The sequence below is a fragment of the Thamnophis elegans genome, chromosome 9, assembly GCF_009769535.1.
Source record: "Thamnophis elegans isolate rThaEle1 chromosome 9, rThaEle1.pri, whole genome shotgun sequence".
Taxonomy (NCBI): domain Eukaryota; kingdom Metazoa; phylum Chordata; class Lepidosauria; order Squamata; family Colubridae; genus Thamnophis; species Thamnophis elegans.
This window is the reverse complement of record NC_045549.1, coordinates 48,029,136-48,049,401: the sequence shown is the minus strand read 5'-3', so window position 1 is coordinate 48,049,401 and position 20,266 is coordinate 48,029,136.

Sequence of the window (20,266 nt, the reverse complement as noted above, 5' to 3'; positions counted from 1 at the left end):
CATGGCCATCTATTTCATCAATTACTCCCAGACATCCTCAGCAATATTCTAGGCCTCCTGAGAAATTAACCGACTCTCTTCAGGAGTGGTTTCACATTCAGGTGAGGTGAGCCCTGGAAGGAGGAAGCCGTGGAGCTGCGTAAAAGCACCAAGTAAATAAATAAATGCACATATATTACTTGCACACGAAAATGGAAATTACTGCTAAAGAGAAGCTGTCTGTTTGCCAACGCAACCCCAAGGCAGAGCCTTCTCCCAGAAACATTCTCTTTCGGGTAGAAAGAGCCAAGGGCGAAGCAGGTGGAGTTAAATTCTACTCCGGCTTATAGTTTCCTAATGCTCCAAAGGGACGGCTCTTTTAAAGATGCGTCCGCGAGTAAGGGAAAAAAACAACGTTACGTCCTCGGTCCCCCTTGCGAACTAGGCTAGCTTGTTTGGGCGGTTATTTCCAAAGGCTTCCCCATTCAAAGCATCCGACGGAGACGCAACGATGGAGAGGCCGGTCCACAAGAAGTGGCGTCTCAGGGGCGGGGAGAAGAACACCACCACAAGGCTGCTCTCTCTCTCCCCCCACTTAATCTTTTCCTCTAAACCTGGAAGCGCAGCCACGCGCCCCTCGCTCCCGACAGCGAGCGCGGGCTGCCCGGCGCCCAATGACGACCTCTCCGCTCGGTTTTTGTTTAGCTTAGCAACCGCCGCTCCCTCCCTCGCGGCAGGCGCCTGGGTAGGCAGAAAGGCAGGCCTTCGTAACCCGGGTCGCAGGCTGGCTCTCTCTCGCGCTCTGTCCCCAGCCGTCTTCGGTGCAGCAGACCCCCAGAAGGGAAGCCCCGCGTTGGCAAAGAGAAAGCCACCAAGCCGCCCCAGCCGCGACGCTTCTCTTCTGGCCGCCACGCCTGCCGAAGTCCGTCTTGGCGCCGAGAAGCGGCGGCACCATGAAGGTGGCGGTCCTCGACCTGGCCACCGTCTTCGCAAAACTCTTCAAGCCCACCGCCTCTTCCTCCTCATCGCCCTCTTACTCGCCCGCCCCCGGCGCCCCTCCGCCGAAAGCACAGCCTCTCCTCACTGCCTCGACGTCCCCGTCGGGCGCCCTGTCTTTGCCCGTTCGCTACGCTGCCCTGGCCAGCTCCGGGGGATCCTCTCTAACAAGCGTAGCGGCGGCGGCTCGAGCGTTTCCCGGAGGCAGCGGGGTCGGGGCCGCGGCGCCGAAACCTTTGGCAAGTGGCAGCAGCTGCGCTAGTGGAAGCAGCTCTCCGCGCTCGGCTAGGGAGCCCGGGGCTTGGGCCGCGCCCGCGAGCAAACCGCTGCTTTTCGTCACTTTGCCCGACATCGGCGAAGAGGGCGCGCCGGACGCGGATCCCCAGGAAGAAACTGCTGTGCCCAGGCAAGTTGAGGGACCCCCGAATTCCTGGCCCTGCGCGAGAACTTTATAGTGGTTGACTCCTTTCTGAAATGCTGGTCGGCATTAGTCTGTAGAGATTCTCAGTCATCCATGGCTGTCCCAAAGGTGCTTTTTCAGGAGGCATCTGGACTTCCCTGTTTTTTCTTTGAAGACGTTTCGCTTCTCATCTAAGAAGCTTCTTCAGCTCTGACAGGATAGTGGGTTTACTGGTCGGCATTCATTTACAATCAGGTGCTGAGGAGAATCTTTTCCTATTTATCTAAGGTTCTGATGAGTCCCAGAAAGGAGAGCATTCCCTTTACAGCTGAGAAAGAAGACAGAGGAATTTAGGTATATGTAAACTACTTCACTTGGTATAGTAGATAATCAAAGATGCCAGATTAAGGCCAGGAGAAATGAGCCCTGATATTTTAGCAACCTGTTTGGGAATCAGTAACAATGATGCACAGTTTTACTTAAATGGTCCAAAAGACCACAAGAGCATCACTGGATAAGTGGTAGTCTTGCTGGTCCTGGTGTTCCATTTACTGTATTGAGATTCAGGCCTCAAAAAGAATCAGGAAATGGAAGAACAATCTGTCATGTTACATCAAACTGAAACTGCATATACAGAACATGCATGTTGGCTTCTAAGTCATCTTTGTGGAGCAGGAACCAATATTAGGTAGCTTTCACATTGACATTATTATTAGCGAATTTTGTTTTAAAATCCCTTAATGTTTAAAAAGAGAATATATCATTATTGGCTCAGCAAAGGCATATATCTCGATTTCTTTGAACTAAATTTCTGTAGAAAGAAATGACTGTTTAGTGAAAACTTTCTCCCTTCATCAAATCATAATGGATGTAGATTGCAAATTGGTTTCTTATTCTAAAATTAGTGGAAACCGGCCCTTACTGTGAACAAGGAAGACCTGTTGGGTGCAATGATGCATTGTCTTGATTCTCTTTGCTGTGTTTCTTTATGTGTGGAAAACAGATAAGGTTGTCATGGAGATAAAGCAAATTTGGCATTGTGCTGTTCTGGCGATGCTGTAAACTAAACATGTATTACTAAACATGTCTCATTGAATAAAATACAGTTTAGTTATCGATCATTAGTTAGCTTTCTTCAATTGTCTGTGCAGATGTAGATCTTAGCCTGCTACTTTCTTGATGGATGAACTTGTATTTACTTATAGAAAGTTAATTTCTCTATCAAAATAACAACATCATAATGGGCAGGTCTTCTTAGATTCCCAATATTTCTTTTATTGGTTGGGAGATGTAAACTTGGGTAAATACTATAATGGCCCTCGTTTTCCTTGTCTTTTCTTGCTAGTATTTCCCAATCTGAAAAGCCGCATTTATCCCCTCAAGCTCCAAATTATATTTTATTTTATGTTAGAATAGAGTAACAGAGTTGGAAGGGACCATGGAGGTCTAATCCAACCCCCTGCTTAGGCAGGAAACCTTATACCACTTCAGACAAATGGATATCCAACATCTTCTTAAACAATTTCCAGTGTTGGAGCATTCACAACCTCTGGGGGCAAGTTGTTCCAGTGATTGTTTTAACTGTTAGGAAATATCTCCTTAATTCTAAGTTGTTTCTTTCCTTGATTAGTTTCCATCAATTGCTTCTTTTCTTACCCTTATTCTTCTGCTTTGCAAAATAGCTTGACTCCCTCTTCTTTGTGGCAATCCCTAAGATATTGGTATCTTAGGGGCTGCCACATGCTATCATGTCACCCCTAGTTCTTCTTTTCATTAAGCTAGATATAGGCAGTTCCTGCAACTGTTCTTTATATGTTTTAGCCTCCAGTCCTCTTCTCTGCATTCTTTCTAGAGTCTCAACATCTTATTTACATAATGGCAAACAAAACTGGATGCAGTGTTTCCATTATCGTTTAGTGGGGTAAAGGTTTACAGTTTTCCTGTTGTTCGTCAAAGTAGGATTTGAATGGTCACATTATAATGTCATATTGCATAATTCAAGGAATGGCATTTCAGACAAAACATAAAACAGGCAACTCTCTACAAGTTCTACAGGGCTAGCTGTATTCCGGTTTCATAACAGCCCAACAATGCTGCAACCCTTTAGAAGTGCCAGAATATCCATAGAAACTATAAGTGTGAACTCTCTTCTATGTCATTACAAATTGAAGGCTGAGAGAAAGGAGGCTTGGTAGTGAGTCAGGTTCTTCCATCAGTAAAGAAGCTAAGGGCAGAAGACATGCATGTCGATATGCATTCCTCTTGGGGTGGGGGTGGGTGGGAGAGAGAGACTCTTTGTTTCCAAAAGTTTCTGAATACTGTACTGGTTGAATTGCAACTGCTGGTGTATGAGCACTGTGTATTATTATTAGACAGGGAAATTTCTCTTTCAGTATTTGAGGTCAATGAAATTGAAAATGAATTGCCAATTTTTTTTCCAGGATTTGTTTTCATCAGACAGATATAATAATTTTTCAGCTGTTGTTCAGAACCCCACTAAACAGATCCTTAACACATTTGAATCAATCAAGAATTTTCACCAGATTTGTAAATAAGTTATTTACTTAGGATTCAAAGCGAAAAAAAAAATATTTTGCCCTTTTTAATTTGCTGAACTTTGTTATCAATTTGGATTAAAATTTAATACTAGCATAAGAACTTCAAACTCTACCAATTTCAGATTAATACTTTAGAAGGTCTAATTTGATGCTAATAATTTCAGATTTTTTCCTGATTAAAAAAATCACTATTTTGTCTTTTAATTTTGAAAAAAGTGGTGATGATTGATCTTAATAATTTTAGAATGAGATGGAACTTCTTACATCTGTTGTAAAGAAATTGTTGTTACCTGTTTTTTAAGATTATAAAAAGAAATCTGAGAGTTAAAGTTAATGCATCTTAAAAGTGTCAAAGTTGAGAAATATTGGTCTGGTTCAATTAATTTTGAATACATTTGTCTGATATTTTTCATATCTCTATGAACATCTCATTCTGATGATTTTTAGAATAAAGTGGATTGTAATTTATGGGATTGCTTTTATATACTCAAGTAAATTAGGGTTGTAATTTTTTTTTAAAAAAAATCATTTACTAGGAAGCAAGCTGCTGACTTTGTTCCTTATCTCTCTGTACCCTTCTAGATGTCTTCTCTTTATCCACCTAGTTCACCTTTGGCTATTGCTGGACACATTGCCAATAAACCACTGCTTTGCTGCGTCTTGCCACCATTTATAATTTCTAAGAAAGTCTGTCAGAATAGTGCAGAGGCAGCCTTAAGATGAAATTTATATGTTCTGAACAGGAAAATATATATTTTTTAAAATTCAAAGAATCTGAAAAAATAAGGATGTTTGATAGGTTCCAAGTAGAGTATCAATGGACATATTAATGTGGCCAGCTACTGCAGTTTGTCACAGCTCTTCAGGTCAGGTCAGTTTCTCAGCGTGAAATTATGTTATTTGATTGCTTAAGTCAAAAATCCTAGATGCAATATAATATCAGTGCAGATTTATTAGGCAATTTGATTTTTTTTATTTCAATTTATTTGCATTGCATTTGGTCCATAACACAGTACATAGAAAGATCTTTTAATGAAATACCTTATTTTTAGAACTATTCCCAACTTTTAATTTCTAAATCCATTAACAAGCACATTCAGTTGAATTTTTACTTAGAGTTGCTCTAATAACATGTATTGCCCTTAAATTAATAGCAATTCATTTTAGATCAGTGGATCTAAATATGATCAAATGGGATCCCTTTAAAATGTAACAATTTTATACAGATGAGTTCCTCTTTTATATTAACTGCTGTTTTGTCTTTTAACCACACTTTCTGCTAAATACTTTTGCTTTTATCACTATAACTATTTTTTTAATACTTGGTTATGTTGGTTATATTTTACAGAAGCAAATTAGTATTCTTATTAAAATTCTGTGTAAGAATCATGCTTGACGTCTTTTTTAAAAAAAATGATATATAAGAAGAAATAAGATACACCTCTTAGAAAAAGAAAGGCTATACTATCACATTAGCATTTTTTTAATTAGACAATCCCACTTAAGCTTTAGAAGAATTGTCCTAATGAAATATTTATCATCATAGTTCTTCTTAGCCCAAGTTCCAAGTCAAATTTGTACAGACTTCAGTCTATGTTCTCCTGGCAGCCATGTCTCTGTGTTAGGCATCTGTTTATCTGATTAAAAAGATCTTCAGAAAGTCTTGTGGCAATGTATTAAATTTAACACTAATTTCCTTTGTAAAAGTAAATTTGTTGTTATGCGACTGAAAATGATCCAAAGGACGATGAAGCATAAATTTGACCAAAATGCTTGTAAGGTAAAATGAATAGAGTAATGTAGCATAGTATAGCGTAGCATAGAATAGAATAAAATAGAGCAGAGCAGAGCAGAATATTTGGCCAAGTGATTAGACACACAAGGAATTTGTTTCTGGTGCAGAAGCTTTCAGTGCACATGAAAACCACCAAGTGATAATAATCACAATAAGAGGGGTTAACAAGGAAGTTAAAAAAGATAACAACAACAACAACAGCTGGATGAAAGATTAAATAGATGGAAAACTAAACCTTTGCATGGACAGACTTGAAAAACATTGAAGGAAAATGTGATGACAACTTGACATGAATATGGCTTAAGATGGGAACTATCAAGAAAGAAACGGAAGGTTTAATACTGGCTGCTTAAAACAAGCACTACAAAGTAATGCCATGAAAGCAAAGATACAAAAATCCACTGACAACCCAACTGCCGACTTTGCAATAACAAAGTCGAAACTGTTTCACATTTAATATGTGAATGCAGCAAAATCGCACAAACTGATTACAAAGCTAGACATGGCCGAGTTGCTAAATTAATCCACTGGTCATTATGTAAAAAAATGATTTACCTGTATCCAGAAAGTCATGGGAACATAAAGTGGAAAAAGTTATCAAAAATGAGAAGGTGAAGATCTTGTGGGACTTTTGAATACAAACAGATCATCATTTGGAGCACAACATGCCAGATATCACAGTTTTAGAGGGCCAAAGTGTCCAGTTTATTGATATCGCTGTTCCTGGAGATGCCAGAGTCGAAGAAAAATAACTAGAAAAAATAATGAAATATCGCGACCTGGCCATCTAAACTACATGGTTATGGATGAAGCATGTAACAGTGATACCCATTGTCATCGGGGCACTTGGCACCATGTCCAAGAATTTTACAAGCTACATCAACAAATTACAGCTTCCTGCAATAACACCAGCAGAGTTGCAAAAAACTTTGCAACTCGGAACATCTTATATTTTAATAAGGTAATTGGTTGATACCTAGGACACTGGCAGCAAACCGAATCAACCATTAGCACCAGGTATTTGTAATGCATTTTTGAATGTTCAGTTGGCTGAGTTTCATGTTTAATGAATAAAGTATATAATAATAATAATAATAATAATAATAATAATAATAATAATAATAATGGCACAGCCGTGGAACATGGGTAGATATCCATAGGCATTATTCAGTTCTGTATATGTGTTTAGCATAGTGATGGCAAAAAGATTTAGGACTACATATATGATATATGATAATTTAACTGATGTTTCTTTTTCTTAATTTTAACTAGTGTTAATTTAATTCATAGTGGTTGTGTTTGGACTGAATTTCCATAGAAGGAATGTGCCAACCCTTCAAAGTAAACCAAATTAGGAAACCAATGAATAAAGTTTAGGATTAAAGTAACAGAATCTTGCCAATCTAAATATAATCATCTCCCATTCCCTCCCTTCTCTCTTCCTCCCTTCATCTTAGTGTAAGCTAGGGAAGGATGGTCTGATTTTTCTTTACTTATTCATTTGATCTGGGTCTGGTCCCTTTTATCTGACTGTTGCTTTGGTGACCACTCTTCCTTCTGTTCTTCAAAGCCATTCCCTCTACAGTGTGTTACAAATGAAATCTTTGTTTATTTCTAATGAAGAAATCATAGAAGGGAAAGCCTGTCATGGTAACAGTCCTTAAAAATTAATCAGAATAAACAAGTTTATTGATACAATTTAAATTTATTCATTTCTCTCATATTGTTAAAAATACCTTTCAAATATCCATCATATTTTGAAGCAGATTTAGTTGTAATGAATTCACCATTCATGTTATCCAGGCACAATAACATCACTTGGCTCGTCCAATTATGCAAAGCATAACTGAGTACCATAAACCTACTGATGATATATAACTCTGAGAGGACAGCTTCTTATAGATATCACATAGGAGGAGTGTCATAGGTCCATCGGAACCTGTGTCCAAGGAGGGGGACCAGATGGAACTAGGGCTGACAGAGGAAGATGGCATGGCCTCTCTGGCCCTGGAGAAATGACCAGAGGAACAGAATGAGGCAGTCCCTCAGGCCTGGGAAGGTTCACCAGTGAAGAAGAGAGGGGTGCAGGATGACCAAGCGAGGGAGAGGAGAGAACTGGCAGCAGAGCAGAGGAGCAATGGAGCTCCGGCAACAAGCAATACCTGCCCCCTCCCGATCCCAAAGCATGGAGAATGGAGCGGAAATGGGATTAGCATGGGGTACCCAATGACTTGGGAGGAGGGTGCCCCACCTCTCTTCACAAGGCTCACCTGGGGAATGAGATTTAAAGAGATACTGTTGGGACACTGTTGGGAGGGGCGCTTGTCCAGCAAATGAGTTTCCAGATTCACATGCTGTTACAGACATCTGAATACTTTGCTGTGCCTTGCTCTGTTTTCCTTACCCTGCTTGCCTTACTTGGCCTGGCTATGTGCAAGTTTACAGTGACACAGTTCTGTTCCAGGTTGTGCTGTAGGCCCAGTGAACTCTTTTTGTGATTCCCTGGAACCAAGTTCCCTGAACTGTGGCTGCTCTTAGAACTGCACTGCTCCTCTGGTCTAAAAGCCCTGGGTCATCAGTAGGAGTGAATGTGTAGTGCTCTGTGGCCCTACAGATCAAAGATATCTCATGCAACCTCTCCCTCTTATCAACACTGACTGGTACCAACCACGAAGAAAGGTGGAGAATCACAGTAACATTGTACCTGCTACTTACCACAGTCGGTTCCAAATAATATCATGATCAATGATATTGAAAATTGTTGAAACATCAAGAAAATCACTTTCTTCATCCTGGCTCCTCCACAAGACAGCTACAAGTACAATCAGTGCCATTTCTATATTTTCTAGTTGGGTCTTGCATTGGGTGTGAGGCCCAACTGGGAAAGATCTAGATACACCTCCTCACCAACAGTGAACATCCAGGTGAGCAGAGATTAACATCAAGATTAATGAAATACCAACAACCAAGATGTAACAATGATTTAATCAACACGGAACTACCAATTCAGACAAATAAGCTAACAGCAAGCAGCAGTTTAATCAAGAAACCACTGAGAATAAGCCCACCCATACTGACAAGCAACTACTATATAAAAAACAGTAAACCCAATTCCCTTTACAGCACTGATGATGTTACCTGATTTGGTAATGAAATGTGTGAAAATAATCCAGCTCGGACAGCACCAAGGACCCTACGGCTTAATCCTGAGCTATAAATATTATTTTCTAAAGGTCTATATCCGCGATGGCGAACCTATGGCAAACATGCCAGAAGTGGCACACGGAGCCATGTCACTTGGCACGTTGCAGATTTCTCATCCGGGTTTTTGGCTTGCATGCACATGCGGCGATCAGCTGGCCTTCACGCGGTGTGGCAGTGCAGGAAATAAGAAGAGTGTGTCTTCCATTTTCCAGCACATGCATGCATGCCGGCCAGCTGATTGTCGGGTGCACATGCGCGCCAATAACTGGAAGAATAGCATGCGTGCCAGAAACTGGAAGTTCATTTTCCGGCATGAGCATCCACCCTGGGCAGCTCCTCTTGACTCAGATGAGCATGTGCATTTGGTGCTGAAAAGGTTCGCCATCACTGGTCTAGATAGGGGCACAGTAGTTTATAATTGTAATCCAGCTACTTTCTCAACAATCATATCAGTCATCAATTTGATTTTCATCCCACATCCAGGTTTCAAATCAGACTGCCCATTGGACCAGGCAGCATTCTGTAATTACAGCTCTTATCATTTTTCAACTATATTCCTCCAAAACAAAAGGTTGGAGACTCGAGGGCAGTTTTCCAATTATAGTGGTTTTAGTCTCTCTAATGCTCTTTAACTGTTGTGATCATTGAAAAAAACGCAGTTTATCTGCATATTAATAGAGCAGAAACAGTAGTTAGAAAATAAAATAAATTGTGCACTGTGCACTCATGTACATGTATATTTAATGAGATCTCCAAAGAAGATGGAAAAACATTTTTATCTTTGTTAATTTTGCAGTGTGAAATGGAAAGTTTTCTTCTAATTTCTTGTTGTAGGTGACTTCCCCACCCCCAGTTCTACCATCCTGTTTTCCTGAGAGTTTTCTTGTCAATCTGAGAAAGGACAGACAGTTCTTATCAGAGGAATGACCCAATAATGACCAGAAGACTTGTGAAATTAAACCACAAACAGTCCACCCCCAGTATACAGGATTGCATTAACCCTGAGTGACAAACTATGTATATTAATGGCATCTCATATTGTGAAACATTGATCATTGTAACGTGAAAAATATTCCAAGACGTCCTCCTTTGATTATTCAGCAAGATTTCAATTGTGTGTTGTTATTAATAATTACAGAGGAGAAATAGAGAAGCATACTTGTAGTGTTTTGCAGGGGCAACTTGGATTTCATTGAAAGGAAATAATAGATGTGTTTGAGCTCAGCAAGGTCTGTTATTATGATTACTTTTTCATGGACTCAAGCAAAATTGGCTGTACCGAATCTCGATATTTACTATTGAATACCTCCCTTATCTGTATCTTAAAGTTGCTGTGAGGAATAATTCAAGTCTTATTGCTTTCATAGTAGCTTATAAACCTGAAATAGACATCTACATTTTTGTTTTAAAAAATCTAGATAAAGGCATTGTCAACTCAGTGTAATCTGTTTATGAAAGGTTTTTGTGGCATATTTAAAAATACAATTTGAAAATGTTACTGCTGTAAAGTTCTATATAGAATTGGAAAACGCTGTGAAAAATATTTATGTTTATTATGCCTTTAATTCAGTGGTGAAATTCATTTTTTTTACTACTGGTTCTGTGGGCATGGCTTGTTGGGCATGGCAGGGGAAGGATAGTGCAAAATCTTCATTCCCACCCCATTCTGGGGCCAGCCAGAGGTGGTATTTGCCAGTTCTCTGAATTATTCAAAATGTTCGCTACTGGTTCTTCAGAACCTGTCAGAACCTGCTGAATTTCAGCCCTGCTTTAATCAATCACTTTGCTTTGCTTTTTTAAGGCAGTAATTTCTAACTTTTTGAAGTACAGAATTCCTGAATTCATCTTGCTATCCACTTCAGCAGCAATGATGTTTCTACAAATCCCTAACTAATTGAAGACTATAACCTATATATCCAATGAAATGAATTTTGATTCACAGAAGCTTTACACTGTAGTAAATACATAGTTTTAAAGGAGCACGAGGCTCTGTCTTTTTTGGGGTGTGTGGGGGTGTGAAACAGCAATTACTAGTTTACTCTGTTCGATCAGCGGGAAGCATCATTTAAAATGTTGATATGAGACCCATCAGTGTTCATCCGGTTCCATAGAAGTATGAAACCTAGTTCATTCAAGTGATAAATGTTGTGAAAAAGGGATTTGGTACTCAGTTCCAGTCTAGCTTAAAGTTCCGGTCTATCTTGATTGATTGATTGATTGATTTATTACATTTATATGCCGCCCTTTTCCCCAAAGGGGACTCAGGGCGGCTCACAATTCAATCAGGGAAAGGAGGTACAGACAGGGGGATAAAAAAGACGAGACATAACAATACAAAATTTAAAAACACACAACAACCATACCATTCGAGAAGGGGGGCAAAAACTCTTTAGCTCCAGGCCTGTCGGAACAGCCAGGTTTTAAGGGCTTTGTGGAAGGCCTGGAGGGTGGTGAGGGTTCGAATCTCCATGGGGAGCTCGTTCCAGAGGGTCGGAGCAGCCACAGAGAAGGCTCTCCTCCAGGTAGTCACCAGTCAGCATTGGCCGGCGGATGGAATTCGGAGGAGGCTTAATCTGTGGGATCTGATCGGTCTATTGGAGGTAATTGGCAGCAGGCGGTCTCTCAAGTACCCAGGTCCAATACCATGAAGGGCTTTATAAGTGACGACTAGCGCCTTGAAGCGTATCCGAAGACCAATAGGCAGCCAGTGCAGCTCGCGGAGGATAGGTGTTACGTGGGTGAACCGAGGTGCACCCACAATCGCCGCGCGGCTGCATTCTGGACAAGCTGAAGTCTCCGAATGCTCTTCAAGGGCTGCCCCATGTAGAGCACGTTGCAGTAGTCCAGTCTAGAGGTCACAAGGGCACGAGTGACTGTTGTGAGGGCCTCCCGGTTCAGGTAGGGACGCAACTGGTGCACCAGGCGAACCTGGGCAAATGCCCCCCTGGTCACAGCTGACAAGTGGTGTTTGAAAGTCAGCTGTGGGTCCAGGAGGACTCCCAAATTGCGAACCCTGCCTGAGGGGCGTACTGTTTGACCCCCCAGCCTGAGAGATGGAAAACTTGGCCAATTAGTGGGAGGGAAACACACCAGCCACTCGGTCTTATCCGGATTGAGTGCAAGCTTGTTATCCCCCATCCAGACCCTAACAGCCTCAAGGCACTGGCACATCACGTCAACCGCTTCACTGAGTTGGCACGGGGCGGACAGATACAACTGTGTATCGTCCGCATACTGATGGTATTTTATCCCGTGCCGTCGAATGATCTCACCCAGCGGCTTCGTGTAAATATTAAACAGGAGGGGGGACAGGACCGAACCCTGCGGCACCCCATAATTCAGGGGCCTAGGGGTCGATCTCTGCCCTCCGACCAACACCGACTGCGACCTGTCCGAGAGGTAAGAGGAGAACCACCGTAGGACAGTGCCTCCCACCCCCACCTCCCGCAGTCGTCGCAGAAGGATACCATGGTCGATGGTATCGAAGGCCGCTGAGAGGTCAAGGAGCACTAGGACGGAGGCATGACCTCCATCCCTGGCTCTCCAGAGATCATCAGTCAGCGCGACCAGAGCGGTTTCCGTGCTGTAGCCAGGCCTAAATCCCTACTGAAAGGGATCTAGATAATCGGTTTCCTCCAAGGACCGCCGGAGCTGAAAGGCCACCACTTTCTCAACAACCTTCCCCATGAAGGGGAGATTGGAGACTGGACGGTAGTTGTTTAAAACGGCTGGATCCAAAGATGGCTTCTTCAGAACGGGTCTCACCACCGCCGTCTTTAAAGCGGGGGGAAAGAACCCCTCCCGAAGGGAGGCGGTAACAACCGTCTGGATCCAGCCCCGTGTCACCTCCCTGCTGTTAACAACTAGCCAGGAGGGGCACGGGTCCAGCACACATGTGGAGGCACTTACAGCTCCCATGGCCTTGTCCACTTCCTCAGGGGTAACAGCTTGAAAATCAATCTTGTGATGTCCATCCAGATTCTCCCCTGGTGCCTCGGCTGGTGCTGCGTAATTGGAGTCCAGGTCCGTCCGAAGCCGAGCAACTTGATCCGTGAGGAATTGGACATAGTCCTCAGCTCTGCCTTGCAAAGGATCACTCGTATTCCTCCTGTTTAGGAGGGAACGGGTTATCCTGAACAAGGCGGCTGGGCGCGACTCAGCGGAAGCTATCAGAGAGGCAATGTGTGATCTTTTTGTCGTCCTAATTGCCCGAAGGTAGGCTCTTAGAGGGACACAGTGGCTAAGACGCTGAGCTTGTCGATTAGAAGATCAGCAGTTCAGCGGTTCAAATACTTAGCACCGCATAACGGAATGAGTTCCTGTTACTTCTCCCACCTTCTGCCACCCTAGCAGTTCAAAAGTACATAAAAAATGCAAGTATAAAAATAGGAACCATTGTGTGCCTTGGGCATTTAGTCATGCTGGCCACATGGCCACAGAGACATCTTCGGACAGCGTTGGCTCTTCGGCTTTGAAACAAAGATTAGCACCGCCCTCTAGAGTCAGGAATGACTAACACATATGTGTGAGGGGAACCTTTACCTTTACCTTACCAATCTATCTTCCCTCACTCTAGCATGGTGCCCCAAACAAAGTCCAGTTCTGACCCAGGCTTTAATAGCACCTACAATTGGTCAACTTAATGAAGAAGAGACTCTTAATATTTGGAACTTCCATAAGACTGGATTCTCATACATTATTAGATGCACATGGACCTTTTCCAAGATTTTTATTCAACCCATTATCTCTTCTCTTTCAGGGATACCTGATCTTGTTGCAATAAATGCTTCCTATCTGATCCCAAAGAAATAAAACACCTCTACCAAGATACTAATTAGTCTCCTTTTTGTAACAGTTAATTAAGCTGATTGCATTTTCCTTGAGTTTTATCAATTATTCACATATGAAATATATAGCAATCATTTTCCATTGACATCTTTCCATAAATACTATCTATAAATATTATAAATAAAAATAAGCATAATACAAACATAATTAATATAACTAAAATTAATATTAAAACATGTGATCATATTATCTTTGTTTCTTTTAAAAATGTATACTCAGATGTTCTTATTTCATTTTCATGTTCAAGTAGTTCTCGACCTATGACCACAAAGCAATGCAGTTGTTAAGTGAACAATGTCCAATTTTACGACCTTTTTTGGTACGTAAATTAAGTGAATAATGTGGTTGTTAAGCAAATCTGGCTTCCCCCATTGACTTTGCTTTTTGGAAGCTCCTGGGAAGGTCACAAATGGAGATCACATGACCCCAGGATGCTGCAACCATCATAAATACATGCTGGTTGCCAAACACCTAAATTTAATCCTGTGACTGCAGGATGCTGTCAGAGTCCTAAGTGCAAGGACCACATAGACATGTGACTACATAGTAAATCATTTTCTCAGTGCCTTTGTAACTTTGAACAGCTGTTAAACAAATGGTTGCAAGTTGACAACTACTGTATTTTTTTGAGTATAACACACACTCCCCCCTCTAAAAGTGAGTGAAAATTTAGGTGCATCTTATAGACCGAATATGGGTGTTTTGGGTCTCCCGAACCCTCTGTGTGTCTCATTATCGCTCTTCCAGGGCCCCAGAAGCACTTTGCAGTGCTCCACATGGCTCATTTTTGCCAAAAATAATGGGCCCATTTTTCATCCTGTAAATTTAGGTGTGTCTTATAGTCTGGTGCGTCTTATAGACCGAAAAATACGGTATCTGTATAGTTCGAATTGCTTTAATTTTCATTCCTTTCTTTATACCTCTGTTTAACTACATTTTTGTAAGACGTACAGTATTTAGGTATTTAGTTAAGATATCAATCAATATTTTGTTTTAATATAGGCTTTCAAGCAAAACTATTTAATAAAGGCATATAAACTAATTTTGAAAATTAATAGCTGAATATATTGATACTAGGATTCCATTTTATAGCTGTACAGTTTATTTGACAGTGCTTGAACAAATAATGTTATTCCACAATTACACTGTAGTGCAAATGCTGTTCCATTATCTTTGGATTGCAGGTGTTGAATTAAATCCCCCTCCTCCTGTCTAAATTTAAAAAAAAAGCAGGATTAGAAGTTAAGTGGTGACAACTATCACAATTATAGTATTTTCTTCCTTTTTATTAATTTCTCATTTGTATTACATAGACACTGAACATTATTTTATTCCTGAAACTTGTGTAACCGTGTAGTATTATAAATACATATTTTATTTAATAAGTTTAAAAATATAATATAGCTCAAATATATGTTAAAAATGAGACAGAAATTCAGCACAGAAAATATTTTTCTTGCATGTATGTTTGACATTTATATAGAAAAAAAGCTACAATTTGTTTTTTTAGGTAAAACCATGAAAGTTAAGAATTATTGCACAACTGAAATCTGAGATTGACAAGGAGTCAATTCACCACAAAACATTTGTCAGAGTGAATTACATAGTTGCTTTTTAAGAAGACCCGCAAATTGCATAGTTAAACTGAGCCTTAATATTTATTTCTTTTTCATGTGAAATATAATCCCAACTGTAAAAAAGAAACATTTTAACAAAATAGAAGCATACTTAGATGACATTTATTTTATAATGCTTAATCCAATTCTTGTTTAAATTGCCTTTAAAAATTAACTTATCAAAAGTTATCATAAGAGAGATGTCAGGCCTAATTTAACTAAAAAGAGGAGTGAAATGAGAATGGCTGCACTCCAATACTTATTCTGTGGAGATTTTGGTGCAACCTAATATGCATATAAACACTGACATCTAGTGGTGGTATTTCATTATCTCATCAGGACATCTTAATACATGTTCCTGTTATCCTTACTTTGCTTCAGTGATATGTTGATTTGGATGTAGAAATCTGAACTGCAAGTACAGGTAGTCCTCAACTTACATGAATTCATTTAGCGACCATTCAAAGTTATAACAACACTGAAAAAGTGACTTACGACCATTTGTAACACTTATGACAGTTGCACCATCCCTGTGGTCACATGATTTACATTCGGATGCTTGGTAACTGGTTCATAATTATGAGGGTTGAAGTGTCCTGGGCTCATGTGATCACATTTTGCAACTTTCTGACAAGCAAAGTCAATGGGAAAGCCAGATTCACTTAACAACCATGTTGCTAACATAAACTACTGCAGTGATTCACTTAACAAATGTGGCAAAAAAATTGTAAAATGAAGCAAAACTTACTTAACAAATTTCCTACCTAGCAACATAAATATTGGACTCAAATGTTGATTGTAAGTTGAGGACCACCTGTATTAAGGTCAACCATAAGAAATATTCATCATAATTTATATCAGAATGGGAAAAATATCATTTTATTCTTTGCCTTACCCAGAATAATATCTATGGCCAACTTTGGGCTCAATACATATTAAGATTGTGTGTGTACACACTTGGATATTTCCCTGTATCAGAGGTGGGTTCCTACCAGTTCACACCAGTTCGGTAGAACCGGTTCGTCAAATCTACCGAACCGGTTAGAAGAGGTTCCACCAATGGACCTGGAAAGCAGGCCACACCTACAGAAGAGGTTCCAAAAATTTTTGAAACCCACCACTCTCTCACACACACACACACACACAGACACACACACACTCACTCACACTCACACATTCACAGAGAGAGAGAGAAAGAGGAAGAAGGGAAGAAAGAAAGAAAAAAAGAAAACAAGAAAAAGTGTGAGAGAGAGATGAAAGAAAAAAAGGAAAAAGGGACAGAGAGACAAAAGGAAGGAGAGAGAGCGAGCGAGAGAGAGAGAGAGAGAGAGAGAGAGAGAAAGAGAGAGGGAACACATGGCCGGCAAGCCACTCCCACCAGGTCACACGGCTGGCAAGCCACTCCCACAAAGGAGGCCACACCCACAGAGTAGGTTCGAAAATTTTTTGAAACCCACCACTGCCCTGTATGCTTTACAAGATGTACATTCATGCATACCCTCTTCTAATTTCTGTCATCTGAATTCTCAGTTCAATTCTTTATTGAAGGATGGTCTCAGAAGTTGAATCTACCCCAAACAAACAGAATTCAGCTGCACAAATCCAGAGAATTGATGAAAACTGTTATTTGAATTATTTATAGGTTCTGCATCTGAAGAAAAAAACTATGTATTTCTTTTTTACTATATGTGGTATCATGAATGCTACTGTTGTAGCCTATTGGCCACTGGCCCTTCTAGCAGCCAAATCAGAGGAGGAGGTGTGGGAGTTGGGTGAACATCAAGGCAACTTGAGAGCTCCGAGGGAAAAGAAGGAATGGAGTTGGCAGAAATAGAGAGACAGAGGCAGAGCCTGGGTTGTCTCTCAGCCCTCAGATGGAGAGTTAAAAGCCCCCAGGTCTGGAGGTGTCTGATGAGGAAAAGGAGGAACAGCTGGGTGCAGTGCCTGATGCGTGGGTGCACAAAAGGCAGAAGAGAGGAGAGCAGTAGAAATCTGTGGGCGGATCCTTGGGAAGGAAGAGCCACCACTGCTAGCGAAGCCCCACCCTAGCTCTGGGGATAAAAGGCACGGGGCGTAGATGAATAGATATGGCATCTATTCATCTCCCTGCCGGACGGACTTGTTAACCTGCAGTGAGAGAGTTAATTTTTCAGGGGCTGCTGGCGCTCCTGATAAAGGAATGTTTAAGTTAACTCGGAAGGTTTATCATGTTTGGGGAGTTGGGTCAGAACAGCTACCTACGTATATGCAGTGCAGCAGAAGTGTGATTAAACTGAAATGTGCTTCAGTGAGGAATTTTATGTTGGATCTGAGATCTTTAGACTCTTCTCCCTTTGTGCTATTTTGTTTAAAAAAAGTTGCCTTTTGCCTATTGCTGCTGCCACAAATGGGCAAGATAGCAATAGCTCTGTGTTTCTTTTAAGTGAGAAAAAGAAGAGGAGAGAAAAGGGACTAGCTGAAAAACCAGCATGGGGAATATAATTGAATAATCTTTTTTCCTGTTTGCTGCTCCGTGTGTCATTTCAGTTAACAAACAACATACAAGTTGCAAATGATGTCTTTCAGTCTTATACACAACTTAAATTCTATGAAATTGTGGAAGCTGTCATGCATTGGGAGCACTTTAGCATGCCACCAGACAACCCATGACCCATTAGGCTATTGTTTCAGAGATATTTCCTTATCTAAACAAAGAAATAGAATGATTACAGACAGGGAAAGAAACATGGAAGCTGGAGTGATTTTAAACTTCCTGTTGTTGACTTCCTCGTTGACTTGTAGGAAGCTGGCAGAGGGCATTGGAATGAGTCATGTGACCATGTGTGGCATGTGTGGCAATGGAGCAGCATGGCAGCGTAGCAGCACTGAAGTAATCACAACTTTGCCAAATTTTAATCCCACGGCTATTAAGTTAGTCTGCTTGAGCTACAATGATTCAAAAATGGTTGCCCTTGGATACACCGTTCCATCCAATTGAAGGTTGCACACAATCAAACAGATACCAGATTTTTTAGTACTATATTGATTGGGCTGAAATCTATGCCAGGCAGAAAGTCAGAAACATTCAGAAACTTTATTTCTGTCATTGAACAATAAAATATATACTCAATAAAATGAAGCAAAGTAAAACACCTAACATCAAAGACTGTTGGCAGCCATTTATAGGCAAAGCTTACTTATAAAATAGCAGAATTATGCTATTTTTAGAGAGATAAATGTATCCTGATTGTCTAATAAATAAAGCAATTAAAATCATCAGAGTACCTTGGAAATTTAGATAAAAGGGGGGGGTAATCAACTGCCGAGGATTGTCCCTGACAACACAAAAGTATGTGGGCTGTGGTTTCTATGGCACCCATGTAACAGGGGCAATATATAAGGAATCCTATTTTTTCCTTCTAAAGAGTGTGAGGAGAAAATTAAACTGACCTAAAGATAGGGTTCTCCTGAATTTGGGAGCTATGATTGATATATACTTAAAGCTGGTTTAAGTGCTAAAATTTGGTTATTTACAATTACATTGTTAGAAAAACCAACAATTTCTGTTTGGCCTTCTATATTTAAGATACTTTGTCTTAATAGTGTTCTAGCTTGATCTGACCCTAAAGTTAAGATGGTATTATCTAAAGCCGTAGTGGCTCAAGATTTGAAGTTGTCTGCCAGTATTAGAGAGGCCATGTATTAGGACTGTGGTATAGTTTTAGCCAGTGAGTAAAAATATTTATTCAGAGATTGAATTCGCATTTATTGACTTCTGCTGCCTAATGAAGTACTGATTTTGTAACACAGTGGTCAACCTGGAAGATAGTTCTCAAAAAAAATTGTTTGATTTATTTCTAAGTCAATTGTGCTGTTACATGGTCTTAATTGTGCCCCAGGTAGTAATTGTGCTTGGTTTTAGCTGCAAACAACTTAATTGCAGCAGGAATAAACTGTGCTGCTCTAGAAATATAACTTTGCAGCTCTTTATGCATTATGAGGTACATAATGGAGGTGGACATTTCTGCTTCCTGAAGCTTGCAAATCTATCCCTAAATGTCTAAAAATCTTAGTCTGTTCAATGATCTACTGTAGCTACCAAAGTTTTTAGCTTGTCCATTTTGGGCATTTTACTCCAATATCAAGAATTGCAAATGCAATTCTTAGTCTTGGAGTAATTTATTATTAGTTCCTCCTCTATAGAATAATGCACAAGTGATCTCAAGGCTCTTTTAAGGCCAGCAGGAGTCAGTGACAGAGTTACTGCATCATCAGCATACAGTAATAAATGTGTATGAATGGTAGAGTTATTTGGGTGAGTTACTAATGAATTTATATAACAGTTGAAAAAAACTAGCACGTCCACTCCTTGCTGGCATTTCCTTTATGGCATATCCTTGATTACAGCACCTGACCTTCAGTGTTGCATTCTCACATATTTTAATGAGCAGCAAAAGTAGTTTGTTTATTGTTTATTCTTTAACTTATACTGCACTTCAGATCTCAATTCGGTGTCAAAATCTGACCGAAAGTCAATTACAGCTGCATAAAAGGTTTGGCACCAGGTCTAGATTGGAAGACTGGTTTCTGTGCATTAATCATTTAGGGGTCCACTGGGAAGACAGGTTTGAACTGGACCTTTATAGTGCATGGATACCAGAGATGTAACATATTTCCTGGCTTAATAGTCAAATGACATTCCAGCAATGAAAAAAGACATTCTGTTTATTTGGGATTTGCAGAGAAAGGGAATTTGAACATTTGCTTCCTAATCACTATAAATACAGTCAGTATTGTCCTATTAGTTGATAGGAGGTCTTGACAGTTAGGTTCAGGAGGCTATTGGGGACTGGTTTGATTCAACCCTAGCAAGACAAAATGGCTGTGGGTA